Source organism: Macaca thibetana, chromosome 13 (genome assembly GCF_024542745.1).
Source record: "Macaca thibetana thibetana isolate TM-01 chromosome 13, ASM2454274v1, whole genome shotgun sequence".
Classification (NCBI taxonomy): Eukaryota; Metazoa; Chordata; class Mammalia; order Primates; family Cercopithecidae; genus Macaca; species Macaca thibetana.
The window spans coordinates 98,004,566-98,024,269 of record NC_065590.1 but is presented as its reverse complement, the minus strand read 5'-3'; the positions used below and the strand labels follow the sequence as shown (position 1 = coordinate 98,024,269).

At 43.9% G+C, this 19,704-nt stretch overlaps 1 pseudogene; it reads right to left on the bottom strand.

Annotated features, from left to right (window-relative positions):
* Positions 1-3,573: 3,573 nt before the first annotated feature.
* On the bottom strand, positions 3,574-4,333 carry LOC126933800 (60S ribosomal protein L30-like; annotated as a pseudogene).
* Positions 4,334-19,704: the final 15,371 nt, after the last annotated feature.

Below are 19,704 nucleotides of genomic sequence, written 5' to 3'. Positions count from 1 at the left end.
TTCGCTCTCTTTTCCTTTCAGAAAGGCAGATATTTACTGGATAAGCCAGCTGGCTCCACCAACCCTCACTCTATTAACCTTGATGGCACCACAAAATGAAATTCACAGAACAAGCCAGTTCATGTGACCAGCAAGTTCAGAAGATGGCTGGACGGGTCTGACATGAAGCATAGTTACACATTCACCTCATTCCAGTGCTGCTCTCAAAAGTTCTCAGACAGGAGGCTTTCCAAGGGTTGTGAGTCCAATTTTCCACTATGACACGTTAAAAATTATCATGAGTGACACTGAAAATTATTCCACAGATAGTTTTGGGTTGTATGCCAATGTAATTTCCTATGCATTAAACAAAATTGCCCTTATAGCATTGAAAGGCCTATATTTTTCTTGTGAAAAAGAGACATAAATTATTCCTCCCAGCCCTGGCTGTATGGAACTTGTACTACTGACTGTGCAACCCCAGTTAACTCGATTCATGAAAAGAGCACCATTTCATTTTTACCAGCATATTTCAGAAAATGGTGGCAAAAATGAAATGGTGCTGTTTTCATGAAGCCTAGAGTAATTCAAAAGCTATTAGGCCCTAAACACTGAAGTTGCATCTATAAATGGAGACATTAAAAGCCTAAATAAATGGCCATCTTGGGAGGCTGTATGCCCTAATAGGTTAGGAATGTGTATAAGCATCCCAGATAATTCAGCCACTATTATCAGGACATAAAAAAGAGTGGAGATAAAATAGCCAGTCTTCATAAAGGCTCACACCCTGAGAGAGGCATATGTTGTGCTTCAGCTTATCAGTGGGGGTTTGAGAAGTGGGTGGTGCTTACATGTTACTGAATTGCTAGTAGAATATTGCTGGGACCCAGCCTGAGCAACATAGCAAGACCCATCTCTACTAAAAACACAAAAAATATCTGGGCATGGCAGTGCGCACCTGTGGTCCCAGCTACTCAGAAGGATGGGGAGGTGGGAGGATCACCTGGGGTTGGGAGGTTGAGGCTGCAGTGAGCCAAGAGCATACCACCACACTCCAGCCTGGGTAACAGAGTGAGACCCTGTCTCAAAACAAAAAGAATATTGCTGTGGTTTATCTCCTCCCCATCAAGCCCACTTTTAAGAGCAAATAACTTACCTTGCTAAGAATTAAGGTAAGGTGGCTGGGTGCAGTGGCTCACACCTGTAATCCCAGCACTTTGGGAGGCCAAGGCAGGCAGATCACGAGGTCAAGAGATTGAGACCATCCTGGCCAACATGGTGAAACCCCGTCTCTACTAAAAATACAAAAATTAACTGGATGTGGCGGTGTGCACCTGTAGTCCCAGCTACTCAGGAGGCTGAGGCAGGAGAATAACTTGAACTCAGGAGGCGGAGGTTGCAGTGGGCCGCGATCGTGCCTCTACACTCCAGCCTGGCAACAGAGTGAAACTCCATCTCAAAAAAAAAAAAAAAAAAAAAAAAAAAAATTAAGGCAAATAATATGAATATATGAAACACATAAATGAAAATAGAGTTCAGAAGGGAATTGAGGCTGGGCAAGGTGGCTTTTGCCTGTAATCCCAACACCTTGGGAGGCCGAAGCAGGTGGATCTCTTGAGGTCAGGAGTTCCAGACCAGCCTGGGCAACATGGTGAAACCCTGTCTCTACTAAAAATACAAAAATTAACCAGGCGTGGTGGTGTGGGCCTGAAGTTCCAGCTGAGTATTGAGGCAGGAGAATTGCTTGAACCTGGGAGGCCGAGGTTGCAGTGATCTGAGATCACACCACTGCACTCCAGCCTGGGCAACAGAGTGAGACTCTGTCTCAAAAAAAAGAGAAAAAAAAAAAAAGTGGGAGAACTTGATAAAAGAAAGTGTTAAAACTCAGGCAGATTCAAAGATGGAGGCTTATGGAGGCTTGCGGAGTCAGAAACGTCAGCAAGTGAATGAGCGCCAGGCCCACTTAAAGCAACTCCCATGGTAAGGGAATTCTTGGAAGAGTCAAATAACATCTTAACAAAAAAGAACTACACAAATTCAGTTAAATTATTATTTTATTTATTTATTTTGAGATGGAGTCTTGCTCTGTCACCCAGGCTGGAGTGCAGTGACGCGATTGCCGCGCACTGCAAGCTCCGCCTCCCGGGTTCACGCCATTCTCTTGCCTCAGCCTCCTGAGTAGCGGGGACTACAGGCGCCCGCCACCAAGCCCGGCTAATTTTTTTTGTATTTTTAGTAGAGTTGGGGTTTCACCTTGTTAGCCAGGATTGGTTTCGATCTCCTGACCTCATGATCCACCCACCTCGGCCTCCCAAAGTGCTGGGATTACAGGGGTGAGCCACCACACCCAGCTGAATTCAGTTAAATTATAAAAGGACTTTTGGAAATTAAAACGAAAAAGGATTTTCAACTTTAGAAAATCCATCATCAAGCTACATAGAAAGTATATGCTGCACCCTGGATCATGGTCTGGTTGACCAGGAAGACGTAAAGTCTACTCTAAATACAGAGCAGAGGCCAGGCATGGTGGCTCACGCCTATAATCCCAGCAGTTTTGGGGGCTGAGGCAGGTGGATGACTCAACCACCGGTTGAGTCTAACTAATCCACTTCCACTCCCTGCACCTCCTGTTCTTCACCTGCAGAATGAGCACGCTGGATTCTAATACCCAACTGCTGCTCTCACACTCTAGAATTCTGAGACTCCCACTTGTCTTTGAGAGATACCACACTGCCAAGAAAATTGTTGCAACTATATGAAACACTGGCTTATCATGACCAGTATCAGGGAGTCTCGATGTTCACCTGGCCCTGCTCTTCTGCAGTTACCAAGCTTTAAAAAGTTAATGAGTGAATGCATAGATACACTAGGAAGCAGACCTGTTCCGTACTTCTCCAGATATCAGAATTAAGGTGAATGAGTGGAGGCTAGGCATGGTGGCACACGCCTGTAATCTCAGCACTTTGAGAGGCCAAGGTGGTAGGATCGCTTGAGCCCAGGGGTTCAAGACCAGCCTGGGCAACACGGCAAAACCCCATCTCTACAAAAAATACAAAAATTAGCCAGGTGTGGTGATCCCTGTCTGTGGTCCTAGATACTTAGGAGGCTGAGGTGGGAGGATTGCTTGAGCCTGGGAGGTGGAGGTTGCAGCGAACAGAGATCATGCCACTGCTCCCTCTGGGATACAGAGGGAGACCCTGTCTAAAAAAAATAAAAGATGAATGAATGGAAATTATTGGGAAGCAGACTTCAACTCATCATGAGAAAATATACTTTGAACACTACTAAAAATATCACCAATTATGTACTGCATATTACTTTGGGCCTATTACTATGCTAATCACATTTATACATATTTATTCCTCATGACCAACCAATAAACAGATACTGTCCCTATTTTAATATATCAGGAAATGGAGACTCAGGTCAATTTACTTGCCCAAAATTATGTAGCTAATAAGAGGCAAAACTGGAATTCAACAGTGCTTACAAACTTTAAAAATCTTTGTTCTAGACCACTATGCTATATTGCCTCCATAAATTCACCCCAAAATATCCAGGATTGATTGGGATTCTTAAATCTGCTCATTGATGTTGTTCATTAGCAGTAGAAAATTTCAGCCACTACCCCTTTTTAAAAATGTTTTTAAAACAAGCTCTGGCAAGTTTTATTAAAGAAAAATGTTGCATAGTATACTTCTCACCAGTCTATTCTGGCATGCTTCTAATAATATGAGAATTACCTGGATCAATGAGAGCCAGTGTGTGTACTCTGTAGTATTTTCCACATGCTATACCCAATTCAATATTATTGTCACTGTAGTGATGGACACCAGTGCTGGCCAAGTTTTCATAGTATTCTATCTTGGATTTTCTCAAAGCTGGGCAGTTGTTAGAGAGGATGACCAATTTTGCTTTGCCTTGTCTGATCAACTTCAGAGTCTGCTTGTACCCCAGCATGTACTTTCTACTTTTCATAACTAGAGTTGATCAACTCCAGTGACTTTTTCATCTTCTTTGTGGCTACCATCTTCCTGCCTAGGTGTGGGATGGCCCCCCAACCAAGAGCAGCCACCAAGATAGTGGAAAGTGAGAAAGGCACCAATACCTCTTGAGATATTATCTTTTTCCATCCACTCTTTTCCTTCTTGACTCTGATTGAATTTAAGCTAGACTTTATCACTAGACTCTCTAACTTACTGTGTATCTTTTTGTCTCTCTTTACTGCATCCTAGATTTCTTCTGATTTAACTTCCAGGTCATCAATTCTCTCTTCAGCTGTGTTGAATTGGCTATTGAACCCATCCACTGAGTTTTAAATGTTGGCTATTGTGTGTTTAATCTCTAGAAGTACTATTTAGTTATTTTTGAAATCTAACAGTAGTTTCATCTTTTCAGAGATATCTTTAAGCTAATCTTTACTTTTTTAAACATAATAAATGTATTAGTTTCCTATTACTCCTATAGCAAGTTACTACAAACTTAGTGGCTTAAAACAACACAAATTTATTATCTTAAAGTTCTGGAGGTCAGGATTTTGAAATCAGTTTCACTGGGCTAAAACCAGGGTATTGGAAGACCTTGCTTTCTTCTGGAGGGTCTAGGGGAGAATCCATTTCCTTTCCTTTTATAGCTTCCTGAAGCCATGTACATGCCTAGGCTTGTGAGCCCTTCCCCCATTTTCAAAGTCAGAAGTTTAAGATTTTATCTCTTCTCTAACATTTGCTTACATCCTTACATTTTTTTCTCTCTGACACTGATCTTCTTGCCTCTCTCTTATAGAACCCCTGTGATTACATTGAGCCCATTTGGATAATCCAGAATAATCTCTCCAATATCAAAATCATCAATGTTATCATATCCACAAAGTTCCTTTTACCATATAAAGTAACATTTACACAGGTTCCAGAGACTAGAATGTGGACATCTTTGAGGAGCCATGATTCAACCCACCACAGTAAGCACAGTTATTTTATAGTCCATGTCCAATAATTTCAAGATCTAAAAGTATTCCCAGATTTGTTTTTATTGCCTGTTTTTCAGATGGTTCTCACACATGTTGTTTGCTTCATTATGTGCTGGGTAAAAAAAAAAAATGGTGCCCAATAATAATTTACCTAGCATTTTTAGTTGTTTTTATTAGGAATGTTTGGGCTGAAAAATAGCCCACTATAACCAGAAATTAAAATTCAAGTCTTCCAACAATAATGATTGATGTGTTGCCCGCTGACAGTATGGCAATCACTGTCCTGATGGTGTAATACACCTTCTGTATAGGAAAAAGCCATGTAAGGGACTGCAGTAGGAAGTTCCCAAACCCAGGACAATTCAAGTAGCGATAATGAGAGCTGAAAGGTACATCATGTTTACTGGGGAAGAAAACTTTCAAATTAGATGTTTCAAAATGATAATGGGTCTGTGCAAATACCCTTATAATTATTACTAAGGAGTTTCATGCCCTTCACACATTCCTTTAGTCACTTATTATTCAGCAGGCATTTTGTCGAACACCAATTATGTATCTATCCATTACTCTGCAGAGAACTAAAAATACAAAGATGAATAGAAACAATCTCTGACCTTAAGGAGATCACCAGTTACTTGGGAGAGCAGACACAGACGCTGTTAGGATACCATGTAGTGGTTTGAGTGCAGTGATGAAGGAAAGCACAGAGGAGGTGCCTCACCCAGACTGAGAGTTTAGGGGAGGCTTGGTGAAGACAGTGATGCCTGAGCTGGATCTTAAATCATGATAAAAGTTGTCCAGGTAAAGGCTAGGATGGCAGGAAGGGCTATCAGGCAGAGGGAACACCATCACCAAACACCCAGTGTATGGTGACAATACATACACATGTGGGTTGGGAGTCCAGTTACAAGGAAGCTGTAGCAAGTACTGCACTTCGATCTGGCCAAATGGAGCCCCTACCTGAGCCTCTAGGGGCTCCATGCTTTGCAGCGCCTTCCTCAAAGTTTTCTGTCCCCCCAGTGCCTGGGACTGATTGGGATATGCAGTGCTAACCAAGAAGAATGCCCCGAGCCTGGACCAGGGATAGTGTGGGCCCCGTCCTCATTTCTTCCCTGCAAATTGCTCGTCAATCCTCCAGCCTTCATATGAGGTTGACCAGATGCCCTGCAGAGCATCAAGACTCATATTGAAGGTGTTGTCTCCCAGGGCCCAAGTTCTAGGACAACAGCACAAAAAATAGACTGCTCCAGCTGGCCAGCTCAGTGTTTCATGGGATCCTGAGATGGGTGACCAGAACGGTGCTGTGCTGATGTGCTGACTTTGGTTGATTCGCACTTGCACTGGACACAGGACAAGTTCAGGGCTCTGAACTACTAAGCACATGGCAGGCCCTTGTGCTTGAACATCTGTATGCCCACGGGTTGGCTCATGCCTTTCTATGTTCCAACCGCATAGAGTCTGTTGGCCTCTGGTCTACAGCATCACAGATGGTAGGGGGTGGTGGTGTTCTTTACCTGTGCACCTGCTGTGGCTGGCAGCCAGGGCAGCCACTCCATCCTCTCTGCAGGTCTGTACCACATGCAGGGCAGTTCTCTAGGGAGAACAGCACCTCTCTCCTCCAAGGGCCTTTGAGGCCTTTGTTCCACATTGTCAGCAGCCCTTCTGATCAATGTCTTGTTTTGCCTCCATTTTCAGAATGATGTCCTCTCTTGCCTCTGATCATGTGGTGACATTTGTTTTTATAGGTTGGTCTTAAGCTATGCCATGTGGTAGGGAAGTGTGCCAGATGAGGAATGGACCTTCTTTGGGTGAACAGGACCACTCTTTGCCCCTCGCCTAGCCTCCCCACTAGTGATGGTTTGTGAAAGGAAAGGGTGAGGTCAGCAATGAAAGAGACCACATTCTAGGAATGCGGTAATCATGGCATAAAGTAATCAAGAGAAGACATGGCTGCAAAATGTATTACATCGTAAAACCTCAGACCGTAAGTTTAAGATGACCAGAAAACATTTTCCTGCACATCTGGGTGAGACTTGCATTTGTCATCATCATAAACGAATTATGGCCTTGAGAGAGCCACTGGAAGCCAATATTCACCAGGGCCATGATGGAGGATGTGGTGTCCTAGTAATGATGCACCTAGCATGAAACACATGACATCAGGGAACTCTAGAGGCAAGTTGATCTATAGTTTCAATATTAACAGGTCCAGAAAAGCCACAGCATTGAGAGCAATAACAGTGTTGCTACTTTTTCCTCATAATGAGAAACATGAAACTACCCAGCCAAGGCACATCTGACAATAAAGAACTTGACACGATAGCTTCTGGACCTAAGCGGGAAGAGGTGGTGGCCAGACACTACAAAGACTCCTCACGTGCGCTAACTGCAGGATTCACAAAGACAAGCCTCTCTTCTACCAATGATTCTAAATCTTTGTTGATAAATCACTAAAAGTTATATGGCCCATGAAACTTGTAATATATCTTTAATCAACTTGTTTATAAACAGGGCCCTGCAAAAATATGTTTGAGATCTAAATGGGTCCAGTTCAGATGAATGAAACTTTTTTTTTTTTTTTGAGACAGGCTCTCGCTCTGTTGCCCAGACTGGAGTGCAGTGGCACGATCATGACTCACTGCAGCCTTGACATCCTAAGCCCAAGCAATCCACCCACCTCAACCTCCCAAGTATCTGGGACTACAAGCATGAACTACTGCACCTGAATAGCTTTTTTAAATTTATTTTTTGTAGAGATGGGGTTTCACTGTGATGCCCAGGCTGGTCTCAAATTCCTGGGCTCAAGCAATCCAACAGTGGCTGAGACAAAATACACAGAAGTTTACTGACCATGGCTGTGGCTATATTCTATTCCTCCTGACCAACAAGAGATTGCAGGTTAAGTGGATATCAACAATGAAATGCTAGGCATTGCATTGTGCAATTTAGCTCCCTGGGATTTGTTAGCCAGCTAAGGGAATGAATGAACTTCTAATATGTAAGAACTAACCACGGTGACATGGCATCTATATTTCATTAAATATGTTGAGTAAAAACTCAGAACGAACTCAAACTAGGATATGGGAGAAAAACAAAAGTAATCTCAGCATTTTGTTAGAAAATACCCAGGAGTTCAAATGCTTTGTCCCTTATGATGTCACGTGCACTTAGAAAGCTCCTTCCTCTGGATAACGATGCTTTTGGAAGGAGATCTATGCCTTTTCACCCCCTTTTTCTTCTTAACTATTAAGTTCTCTACAAGGGAATCTACTTTTAGTTCTATTTCTGGCTATGCTACAGTATATCCATGTTTAAAAGCCTTACTTATTTTAGGTAAAAATAACAATTCCACATTAAATAAAGTAGACTTTGCAACTTTAGATATACTTAAAAGTCAGGCGCACATGGTTACTGTTAATACCAAAAGAATTAACTATCCATGTTAGAAAATTCTGCAGCCTTTATATCCTCTTACAATGGAGGTAGAGTATAAATTAATATAAATAAAACTGTGAACAATTTATCCAGAAGATTCACTTTTCAATTCACTGGCCTTAGATTTTAACTACAATGTCTGCATAGATGTTAACTGTGTTATCTAATCAACTAATCATGCTGGAAGAAGTGCTTTTTCAGTGACTTTTACTATCAGTATGGGACAGTAAGATGTATATCAAAGATGAACAAGAAACTAGGGCCCCTCTAAAGATTGTTTTATTTTAAGAAACAAAACAAAACAAAACACATAATAACATTTGTCCAAGCACAGTGGCTCATGCCTGTAATCCCAGAACTTTAGGAGGCCAAGGGGGCACAGATCACTTGAGCCCAGGAGTTCAAGACCAGCCTGGGCAACATGGTGAAACCTTGTTCCTACAAAAATACAAAAATTAGCCAGACATGGTAGCATGCGCCTGTGGTCCCAGCTACTTGGGAGGCTGAGGTCAGGGAATCACTTGACCCCAGGAGGCAGAGGTTCCAGTGAGCCGAGATTGCACCACTGCATTCCAGCCTGGGTGACAGAGAGAGATCCTGTCTCAAGAAAACAAGTAAATAAATACAAACAACATAATAGCATTAAAGTAAAATTTTAGTCAGCAGTCCTAACCTCACTATCCTCATACCGTAGGGATTTTCCCCGTTGTATATGTCTTCCATTCTTTGTCATGTATAAACATTTCCACGCGGTTGCCATCATACCATACTTACATGTTGGCAGTCTGCCTTCAAAATTTTATATCATAAAATACTTAACTCACACTCTTAAAAATGATAAAGTGATAAGCTGTCCTTTTTTTAAGACATTCTCTTTTGGCTGGATATTTTAGTTACATATAAGCTCAGGAAACAACTGTGATTAACTCTTGCTGACTGGTTTCATTAAGATTCAAGAACTGCTGACTCACATCCAAAAGTGCATTCACCATGATCAAATCCACGGGACAGAAGTCTGTTGATGTACTAATTAATAAGACACACAGTTCTTTTTTCAGCTGCTTCATCTTTGAGTACTTTTCCAAACATTCCTTTTGGAAACTAATGTGTCCTTTAACTTTTTTTCTCTGTGCTACTTAATAAGGTCTTGGTTACAATCTGATTCAAGTGAGCCATGCTCCACAATGGGGTTCTATAAACACAGTAATTTGATAGGTGATTAGTGGCTGGGCAACCCTGGCCACAGGCCCCAGGTCAGCCGGATGTCCATCTCCCTCTTGGGGCCCTGATGGGGCCAGCAATTCTAAACAGTTTTCTAACATGGTGACTGGACTATTTAGAATGTACTTTCATCTTTAGTGGGGATACACACACTAAAATACTTGAGATTCCAAAGTATACTCATAGGAATTGAGAAGTGGGAGGAATTAATACACTTGATCTTTTGCAAAATATAAAATTGAGATTGAAGACTATCTATAATAACTCATAGCAAGTGCTATTTAAATCCAGCATTCCATTCAAGCCCAGCTAATAAGCAGCCTGTGATATAGGATATGTGATAGAAAACTTGTCTGGATTAATTTTAATCCCAGTTCCACCACTATCTAAATGACCTTAGCACCTAATAACATGGAAAATTTATCAAGCCTCTAGTATGGGCCAGTCACTGAACAAAGTGCTTATTTATGAAACATATTTAATTCTCACAACCTACAAAGTAGAGATTATTATAATCCCCATTCCACAAAAATAAATAAATAAATAAATAAAATAAAAAGGAGGCCTAGAAAAATCATATACTTTGTCTACTAATGGCAAGGTCAAAAAATTTTAACTTTAAATTAAAATATAACATGTATAGAGAAAAATGTGCATACTTTCAGTGTACAGTTTGGTGAGTTGTCACAAAGTGAATACACTCATGTAATGTAACCCAGAAGCTGTGCTCACAGCCCTTTCCACAACTACCCATCACTCTTTTCCAAAGGTAACCATTATCCTGGCTTCTAACATCACGTTTTGGTTTCACCAATTTTTAAGCTTTCATGCAAATGAGAATCATACAAAATGTGGCCTTTTGTGTCTGGCTTCTTCTACTTATGGAATTTATTCTTATGTGTGGTGTAAGGTAGTGACCAGGTTTCATCGTATTTTATCCATCACCATTTGTTGAAAAGCCATCCTGTCTCCCACTGCTCGGCTATGGTGCTTTTGTCACTAATCAAGTGTGCCTGTATGTGTGGGTCTTCTGGACTTTCTGTTTTGTTCTGATCATCTATTTGCCTCTCCTGTGTCAATACCACCCTGAAGTCTTTCCAAAGGCTTAGTATCCAGTTGAGAAATCCTTTAGATTTTGTTCTTTTTCAAAAATTGCTTGGTTATTTGAGACCGTTTGCATTATCACGTAACTTTTAGAATCAACTCTGCCTTTTTGCAAAATACCTACTGGATTTTTATTGAGATTGCATTGCATTGGAATAGATCAGTTGGAAAACTGACATCTTGAGATAACTGAACTTTTAGTCCACAAACATCTCTCCATTTATTTAGGTCTTCTTTTATATTTTTATTATTTATTTACTTAGAGACAGAGTCTTACTCTGTTGCCCAGGCTGGAATGCAGTGGCAATATCTCAGCTCACTGCAACCTCTACCTCCCAGGTTCAAGAGATTCTCGTGCCTCAGCCTCCCGAGTAGCTAGGATTACAGGGGTTCACCACCACACCCAGCTAATTTTTGTATTTTCAGTAGAGACAGGGTTTCCCCATGTTGACCAGTCTGGTCTCGAATTCTCGACCTCAGGCGACCTGCCTGCTTTGGCCTCCCAAAGTGCTGGGATTACAGGCCTGAGCCACCATGCAGGCTTTCTTTTATATTTTTAATAATGTTTTGTCATTTTCAGCATAGAATTCTTAAAGATGTTTATTAGATTTATTTCTAACAAAATTATTTGTTTTGTTAGATAAGATGTGTAAGTTTTATCTTTTAAAATATAATTTATAATTATAATTTTATACAACTGATTTTTGTTAATTGGCTGTTTCCAACCATTTTGCTAAATTCACTTTTTTTAAGATGGAGTGTTGCTCTGTCACCCAGGCTGGAGTGCAGTGGCGCAATCTCGGCTCACTGCAACCTTTGCCTCCTGGGTTCAAGTGATTCTCGTGTCTCAGCCTCCTGAGTAGCTGGGATTACAGGCGCCCACCACCAAACCTGGCTAATTTTTGTATTTTCAGTAGAGATAGGATTTCACCATGTTGCCCAGGCTGGTCTCGAACTCCTGACCTCAGGTGATCTACCTGCCTTACCCTCCCGAACTACTGGGATTACATGTGTGAGCCACCACTCCCAGCCTAAATTCACTTATTAAATCTAATAGTTTATCTGTCTCCTTGTCTTATTCTGTTCTTAGAAGAACTATTTACAAAAATTCACCTTTATATACTTGCTGTGGATTTTTAAAATAAATACATTTTTATCAGATTTAGAAAATTCCCTTCTATTGCGAGTGCTAAGAATTGTTTTATTAAAGCATGTTGCATTTTATCACATGCTGTTCCCACATTTATTGAGAAAATTGTATTTTTCTTCTTTATTCCATAAATGTGGTAAAGAATTATTCAATGATGCCATGCGCAGTGACTCACACCTGTAATCCCAGCACTTTGGGAGGCCGAGGTGGGTGGATCACGAGGTCAGAAGTTCAAGACCAGCCTGGCCAAGATGGTGAAACCCCATCTCTACTAAAAATACAAAAATTAGCTAGGCGCAATGGTGCGCGCCTGTAATCCCAGCTACTAGAGAGGCTGAGGCAAGAGAATTGCTTAAACCCGGGCGGCAGGTTGCAGTGAGCCGAGGTTGCACCACTGCACTCCAGCCTGGGCAACAGAGTGAGACTCTGCCCCAAAAAAAATATATATATATGTACAGAATTATTCAACGATAAGTCAGCTTTGCTTTCCTGGAATAAATCCAATTTGGTTGTGATGTATTCTGTTTTTTACATAATGTTTTTTTTGGTTTGCTAATATTTTATTTAGGATCTTTGCATTTATCTATTTGATTTAAATGGGTTTCTAATTTTCCTTTCTTGTAATGTTTTTATCAAATCTGGGAATCAGGTTTCTCTGGTGTCATAGAAATCTTGAGGAATCCTTCCTTTTTTCCGTTTTCTAAAAGAGTTATGTAAAATTGATTATATTTCTTTCACAAATGTTTAGTAGCATTCAATTAAGAAGCCATATGGATATGGAGTATTCTTTATGGGAAGGTTTTTTTATTTTATTTTTTTGAGATGGAGTCTCACTCTGTCATCCAGACTGGAGTGCAGTGGCCCGAACTCGGCTCACTGCAACCTCTGCCTCCTGGGTTCAAGAGATCCTTCTGCCTCAGCCTCCTGAGTTGCTGGGACTACAGGCGCCACCCCACCATGCCTGGCTAATTTTTGTATTTTTAGTAGAGACAGGGTTTCACCATGTTGGCCAGGCTGGTTTCAAACTCCTGATCCCGTGATCCACCCGCCTCAGCTTCCCAAAGTGCTGGGATTATAGGCGTGAGTCACCGTGCCCGGCCATGGGAAGGTTTTTAAGTGCTGTATTTAATTATTCAGATTTTTAATTTATTCTTGTGTCCATTCTGGTAACTTTTGTTTTTCTAGGAATTTATACATTTCATCAAAACTTCCAAATTTACTGGCATAAAGTTGCTAATAATGTCCTCTTATTAAAAAAAAAAAATGCCTTTAAAATATTTCTAGCAAGCCTTGTTTTCACTCCAGATACTGTTATTTGTGCTACCTCTGTTCTTTTCTATCAGCTTATCAGGAATTTATCAATTAGTATTTCCAAATAACTGATTTTGTTTTGTTCATCCTCTATTGTAAATTTGTTTTGTATTTAATGAAAATCTACTCATCTCTTTACTATTTATTTTGTTTTACTTTCTTTGGATTTAATTTGTAGTTCTTTTTCTAACTTCTTTTTTTTGAGATGAGGTCTTGCTCTTGTCACCCAGGCTGGAGTGCAATGACGCAATCTCGGCTCACTGCAACCTCCACCTCCAGGGTTCAAGCGATTCTCCTGCCTCAGCCTCCCGAGTAGCTGGGATTACAGGTGCCTGCCACCACATTCGGCTAATTTTTTTTTGAGATGGAGTTTCGTTCTTGTGGAGTGCAATGGCACGGTCTCGGCTCACTGCAATCTCCACCTCCCAGATAAAAGCAATTTTCGTGCCTCAGCCTCCCAAGTAGCTGGGATTACAGGCGCTCGCCACCACATCCAGCCTCTAACTTCTTAGATTATTTATTTTTAGCCTTTTTTCAATATATCTCCCTGTAAGCATAAGTTTGGTTATACCTCACAAATTTATATTTTGAATATTTACATTTTAATTCAGTTCAAAACATGTTCTAATTTCTATCATCATTTTATCTTTGACTTGAGGTTTGTCTAGAAGTGTATTTTTATATTTCCAAACACATTGGGATTTTCTGGCTATCTTTTTGTTATTTCCTATCTTAACAATAAAATAATATCGTCTGTGTGATTTAAATTATTTGACATTTTAAAATACTTGTTTAATGACTCAGTATCTGATTACATTTTATAGAAAGTCTGTATGCACTTGAACTCAGTGAGTATCTGGTATCTGCAGCTGTTAGGGTACAACATTCTAGGTCATCTAGATCAAGTTTGTTAAATATGTTTTTCAAATCACCTGTATTTGTTCTGATGTTCACCTATTCATTCTGACATTTACTAAAAGATTTGTTAAATTTTCCTACTCTAATTATGAATTTGTTGATTTCTCTTTATAGTCTGTCCACGTTTGCTTCATTTAATTTGAAGCTATGTTATTAAGGAATACACACATTTTTAAATTGTTACATCTCCCTGCTGAATTGAATATTTGGTCATTATGATGCCCCTCTTTATCTCTAATAATGCTTCTGGACTTACCGTCTGCTTTGTCTGATATTAGTACAATAGCCTGAGGTTGAACAAATTCTTTCAGTTCCTATTTGGCTGAGGGTTTTTGTCGTAAACGGAAGCTGAATTTTGTCATGTACTTTTCCTGCATTTATTGAGATGATCATAGAGTTTTTTTTTCCTTTTGTCTGTGGATATGAATTATGTCCATTGATTTTTCCAGGCATGTTGTTCATTCATTCGTCTGGCCATTATCTGTGAGCAGTCATTGCCCCTGGGCACTGTGTTGGCTGTTGGAAGTGCAGCTCTGACTGTGGGGAAGGTCCCTGCCTTCATAGAGCTGAGTCTCAGTCTACCTCTTGGGCTGTAAGGTGAGGTTGCCAGGGGTCACTGCTTCTGAGGTCTTTGGCTGGTCTTCTGGTTTGAGGAGTGTGCTGCCCGCATGGACCTGAATCTTGCAGTTCTCTTGAACTTCCCTGGGAGAATGTGTTAAGCCCCAGGTACTCCCAATAATGAGACAAATTAGGAGATCTTGGCTGGGGAACCTGAGAGCTAGCCTTGCAGCTACTACTGATAAGTTAAATTTTAACTCTGGGCTGTGATGTAATCCCTGAGGGACACAGCATCTTGTCCCTGGCTTGTTCTGGCTAGAGAGTGGAGCTTATAGCCCTGGTATTCATGACTTTCTTCCCCACCCAAGAGGGAAGGGGACTAGCACTCTTCAAAGATGTTAAAAATTAAAAACAATAATCCCACCATTCTTTCTCATTAAAAAAAGAGTCATATCAAATTAGAGAAATAATACTATTAGCCAGGCGTGATGGCACCAGCCTGTAGTCCCAGCTACTTGTGGGACTGAGGCAGGAGGATGGCTTGAGCACAGGAGTTCAAGGCTGCAGTGAGTTCTGATCACACTGCACTTTTCAGCCTAGGCGACAGAGTGAGAGCTTGTCTCAAAAAAGAAAATGAAAGAAAGAGAGGCGGAGAGAGAGAAAGAGAAAGAGGAAGGAGAAAGAAAGAAAGAAAGAAAGAAAGAAAGAAAGAAAGAAAGAAAGAAAGAAAGAAAGAAAGAAAGAAAGAAAGAAAGAAAGAAAGAAAGAGAAAGAAAGAGAGAGAAAGAAAAGAAAGAAAGAAAAGAATGAAAGGAAGGAAGGAAGGAAAGGGAAGGGAAGGGAGGAAGGGAAGGGAAGAAGGAAAAGAAAAGAAAGAGAAAGAAAGAGAAAGAGGAAAGAAAGAAAGAGAAAGAGGAAAGAAAGAAAGAAAAAGGGAAGGAAGGAAAGAAGGAAAAGAAAAAAGAGAGAGAAAGAAAGAGAGAGAGAAAGAGAACAACATCAAAGAGATGTTTCGCACCAGTCCTGGAGCTGCTGACCATAACACCCACTCTTAGGCCTCTTTCCTTATAAGACAAAGGCACTGGTTAACCTTGAAACCCCCACCGTCTGTCACCCGTGTTGCTGCAACACCTTTATAGCTGGCTTCCTGCCCCTGGTCTTCCTTCCCGCTAATTCATTCTCTCCAAACTGAGCCAGGGGCTCATCCTGAACTAAAATCTAGCCATAAAACTCCTCCACTTCAAATTTCCCATTGACATCTCAGAACCTTCAGGATGAGCCTCAAACACCAAGCACGATGAGCACCAGTCCTCCACAGCCTGGCTCCTGCCCCTGCCCCCGCCCCGCCAGCCTCCTCTTCCCCATATCCGCCTGGCCTTCTGCACCCTGCTACATGAACCAATGTGCCAGGACCTCATGCCCCTGCGTCTGCCCACACTGTCATGTGCCCACCACCTGCACCTTGGTGAGCTAGACTTCCCAGCAGTGACTCTGTGCAACTGCCACTCAAGTAGTCATTAAAACGAAACCTAGCCCTTCTTCCCACCTCAGGTCCAACAGGGTCACCTAACTACTGGATTCAGGTTCGGGTTGACCACATACTTACTGAGCACTAAGACCCTGGCTAGAACCCTCCACACACACCATGTGGATCGGTGATGTTCGGAGCTGCACGGTGCCAGAGCAGGGTCTCAGAACTAGAGCAGCTAAAGCAACCCAGGCTCCACTGGCTTCCTCCTGACCGGAAACTTGGCTCCCGCTGTGGAGCCGCAGAAGTGCGTGGCTACCCAGCAGGCCGGGCTCCTGATGCGCCAGCACTCTTGGCAATTCTCTGTGACCCTGAAGTCCTCCTTTGTGAGAGCTGGAGGACCCCGTAAGGGGCACGTAGTCCAAACCCTGAACCATCTCCTTAAATCTCTCATTCCCACTCTGGTGTGTATGGAACTAATACTTGCAGAAAGCAGGCCCCTCGTGGGAGAATTCATACTCATGCTCCAAACCTTCAGCTATACATTGAAAACCAATGATCCAGAGTCCCGCAGCAGCAGGAGAAAAGGATGCATTGGAGACTTGGTGGTACATACAGATTTGTACAGTAAGTGGGTATGAATAATGATTCGTGCAGAAGTAGGTGGAATATGGTGATTCTTAAGCCTTCTAAAGAAAATAATACTTGCCGGGAGCAGTGGCTCACGCCTGTAATCCCAGCAGTTTGGGAGGCCAAGGCGGGCAGATTACCTGAGGTCAGGAGTTCCGAGACCAGCCTGGCCAACATGGTGAAACCCTGTCTCTACTAAAAATACAAAAATTAGCTGGGCGTGGTGGCACATGCCTGTAATCCCAGCTATCGAGAGGCTGAGGCAGAAGAATTGCTTGAGCCCGGGAGGCGGAGGTTGCAGAAACCAAGATTGTGCCACTGCACTCCAGCCTGGCCAACAGAGTAAGACCCTGTCTCAAAAATAATAATAATAATAATAATACTATTTGTTCTTTTCTTGCTTCTCAAACGAGGGTACCTGTGTGTCCTGCGGATTTGGGGAGCTAGGCCAGAGAGTGGATGTGTATCTTCCTGAGGGGTTAACTTCACTCAAAGATTTGAGGTGAAACTAGTACATTAACTGGTCAGTCAGTGACTGAAAACATTCTTTCTATAGAATAGCAAACATGGGGCCGGGCGCGGTGGGTCAAGCCTGTAATCCCAGTACTTTGGGAGGCCGAGGCGGGTGGATCACGAAGTCAGGAGATCGAGACCATCCTGGCTAACACGGTGAAACCCCGTCTCTACTAAAAATACAAAAAACTAGCCGGGCGAGGTGGCGGGCGCCTGTAGTCCCAGCTACTCGGAGGCTGAGGCAGGAGAATGGCGTAAACCCGGGAGGCGGAGCTTGCAGTGAGCCGAGATCGGGCCACTGCACTCCAGCCTGGGCGACAGAGCGAGACTCCGTCTCAAAAAAAAAAAAAAAAAAGAATAGCAAACATGGGTCCGTTCAAGAGTAGGATGCAGACTCTGCACAGATCCTAAAGCGACATTGGGAAACGTCAGAGAAATGCGGCTGCTTTGGGAACTTGGATATTCTCTGCAGTTAGGGGAGCTGGGGCAGGAAGGACGCTGGCACTGGCCAGTGACAGTGCCGTGAGCACAGCTCTCCCCGAGCCTCTGTGGATGGAGACAGGTGGGCGCGTAGGTGGAACTGCCCATTTCCCGAGAATGAACACTTCTGACTGTTATTCTTGTCATTCATGCCTTTTTAAACTCTGGAGACTGAAACCATGCAGGTAGACAGAATCCAGTCCACTCCTGTGGCCCTAATGCTGCCCTGACGTGGTCTGGGTTTGGGTTTGGGAAGCACCAGTGCCCCTGCCCCCGGCCCCTCCACCTACACACACACCACTACCCCTGCCACCACTCCCCCACCCTGTGGGGCTGACAGCTGAGAGATTGGGAAGTGTTGCTGCGGCCGCCCAGGCCTGCTTGATATTCCGGAGAGGGCGGCAGCAGCGCTCAGAATCCTTAGCTGAACCTGCCCGGCGGCTCCGGAGGCCGGAGGGCACTTGGCAGAACCGCCGGGAAGCGAAATAACAAACAGTCTCCAAAAAGCCCACAGCGCATTGAGCCCGGGAAGCGCATGGCCTCTGCTGCCCCCACCCTGTGGAGAAGCTCATGGGGCAAGAAAGAGGAGGAAGCTGATGGGGGGCAGGGCACGCATCTCCTAAGTAGGCCCGCCCGGTCCAGAGGGGTCTGAGGGGCCCAGCCAGCCCCACAGAAGGCCCGACGAGGGCCTCAGAACCAGCCCGGGGCCTGCTTGCTGGTAGGGCAGGGCCCACCCTCACGGTGCAAGTAGCTTTGTGCGGTGATAGACAAAGGGGTGCTGAGGCCTCAGGGTCAGATCCCTAGAGTGACCTCTGAAGTGAGGGGAGGAGAAGGAACTTAGAAGGAAGTGGGGCACAGACGTGTGGGGGGCAGGCTAGACACACTGCTGGTCTCCCCCATTTCCTGGGAGACTCGTCTTGTGGGAACAGCGCAAATCATGTTAACACCGCCAAGGGAGGGATCAGAGGTGTCTGGGCCAGGGTCTCCCCACACTGAGGAATCAGCTGCGGTCGGCAGAGAGGCAGGGTTTCCCTTGGTGGCAAAAGCAGACACGTACCGGGCCCCACAGTGGTCTTCTCCATCAGGGGGTCCCATCAGAGCCATCACTCCCTCCTGGCCTACGTCTCTCTCCTGGGGTTCCACTCAGTGGCCTGCCCAAGGGGCCCCTGCACAGCCACAGGGCTGTGGGAAGGGAATGGTTCAGGCAGGCCAGTCAGGCTGGCTTCCCCGGATCCCTTGGCTCCCCTGGGACCTGGCTTCTGACTATGAGATGTTATCAAAGATGCCATGAAACACCACAAGCAAGGGACCCGTCGCTCAGCCTGGGGTGCTGAACATGTTGAGGCAGCTCTGATCTGCCTGGAAAGTGCCCAAGCAGGTGAAGAGCAAGGACAGGCAACGGAGATGACCTCCCACTGCCTCCCCATGGATGACCCTGGCTACTCTGACTGAGAGGGTCTTCAGGTCAAGGGCAGGGAGGGGGGCAACAGACACCAAAGCCGAGGGCCCCGAACAGGCTTAGCAGCCGGGCGTGGAGTGGGAGAGTGGGGGCACAGTGGCAGGGGCTGCTGCAGGGACAGCTGTGCCAGCAGGGGTGGGGGCAGGGGCTCAGTGGAGCCCGAGTGCCAGGAGCTAAAGACCACCCACGCCCTCTTCGCGGAGGGCAAGCAGGCCAGGGAGAGTGACTTAAGCCACGTGGACTTCCCCATTATCCCTGAAGGAGAGGGGTTCTTGTCAGTATTCTACCTGCACAGCTGTGCGAGATGCAGATATGGAAAATGGCCTTTTGGCGATCAGTCGGAGGGAAGGCCTGGCAGACTCAGTGGGGACTGCGTGGCAGGGAGGCAGGGGGAGCCTGGAAGCCCCCAGGGAGGCTGTGGGACTGACTGGCGGGGACTGTTCTGGGACTGTGATTACGTGGTCACCATGGTTTGTGGACACCGAAATGTCAAGAATGTCAAGCTCGATGCT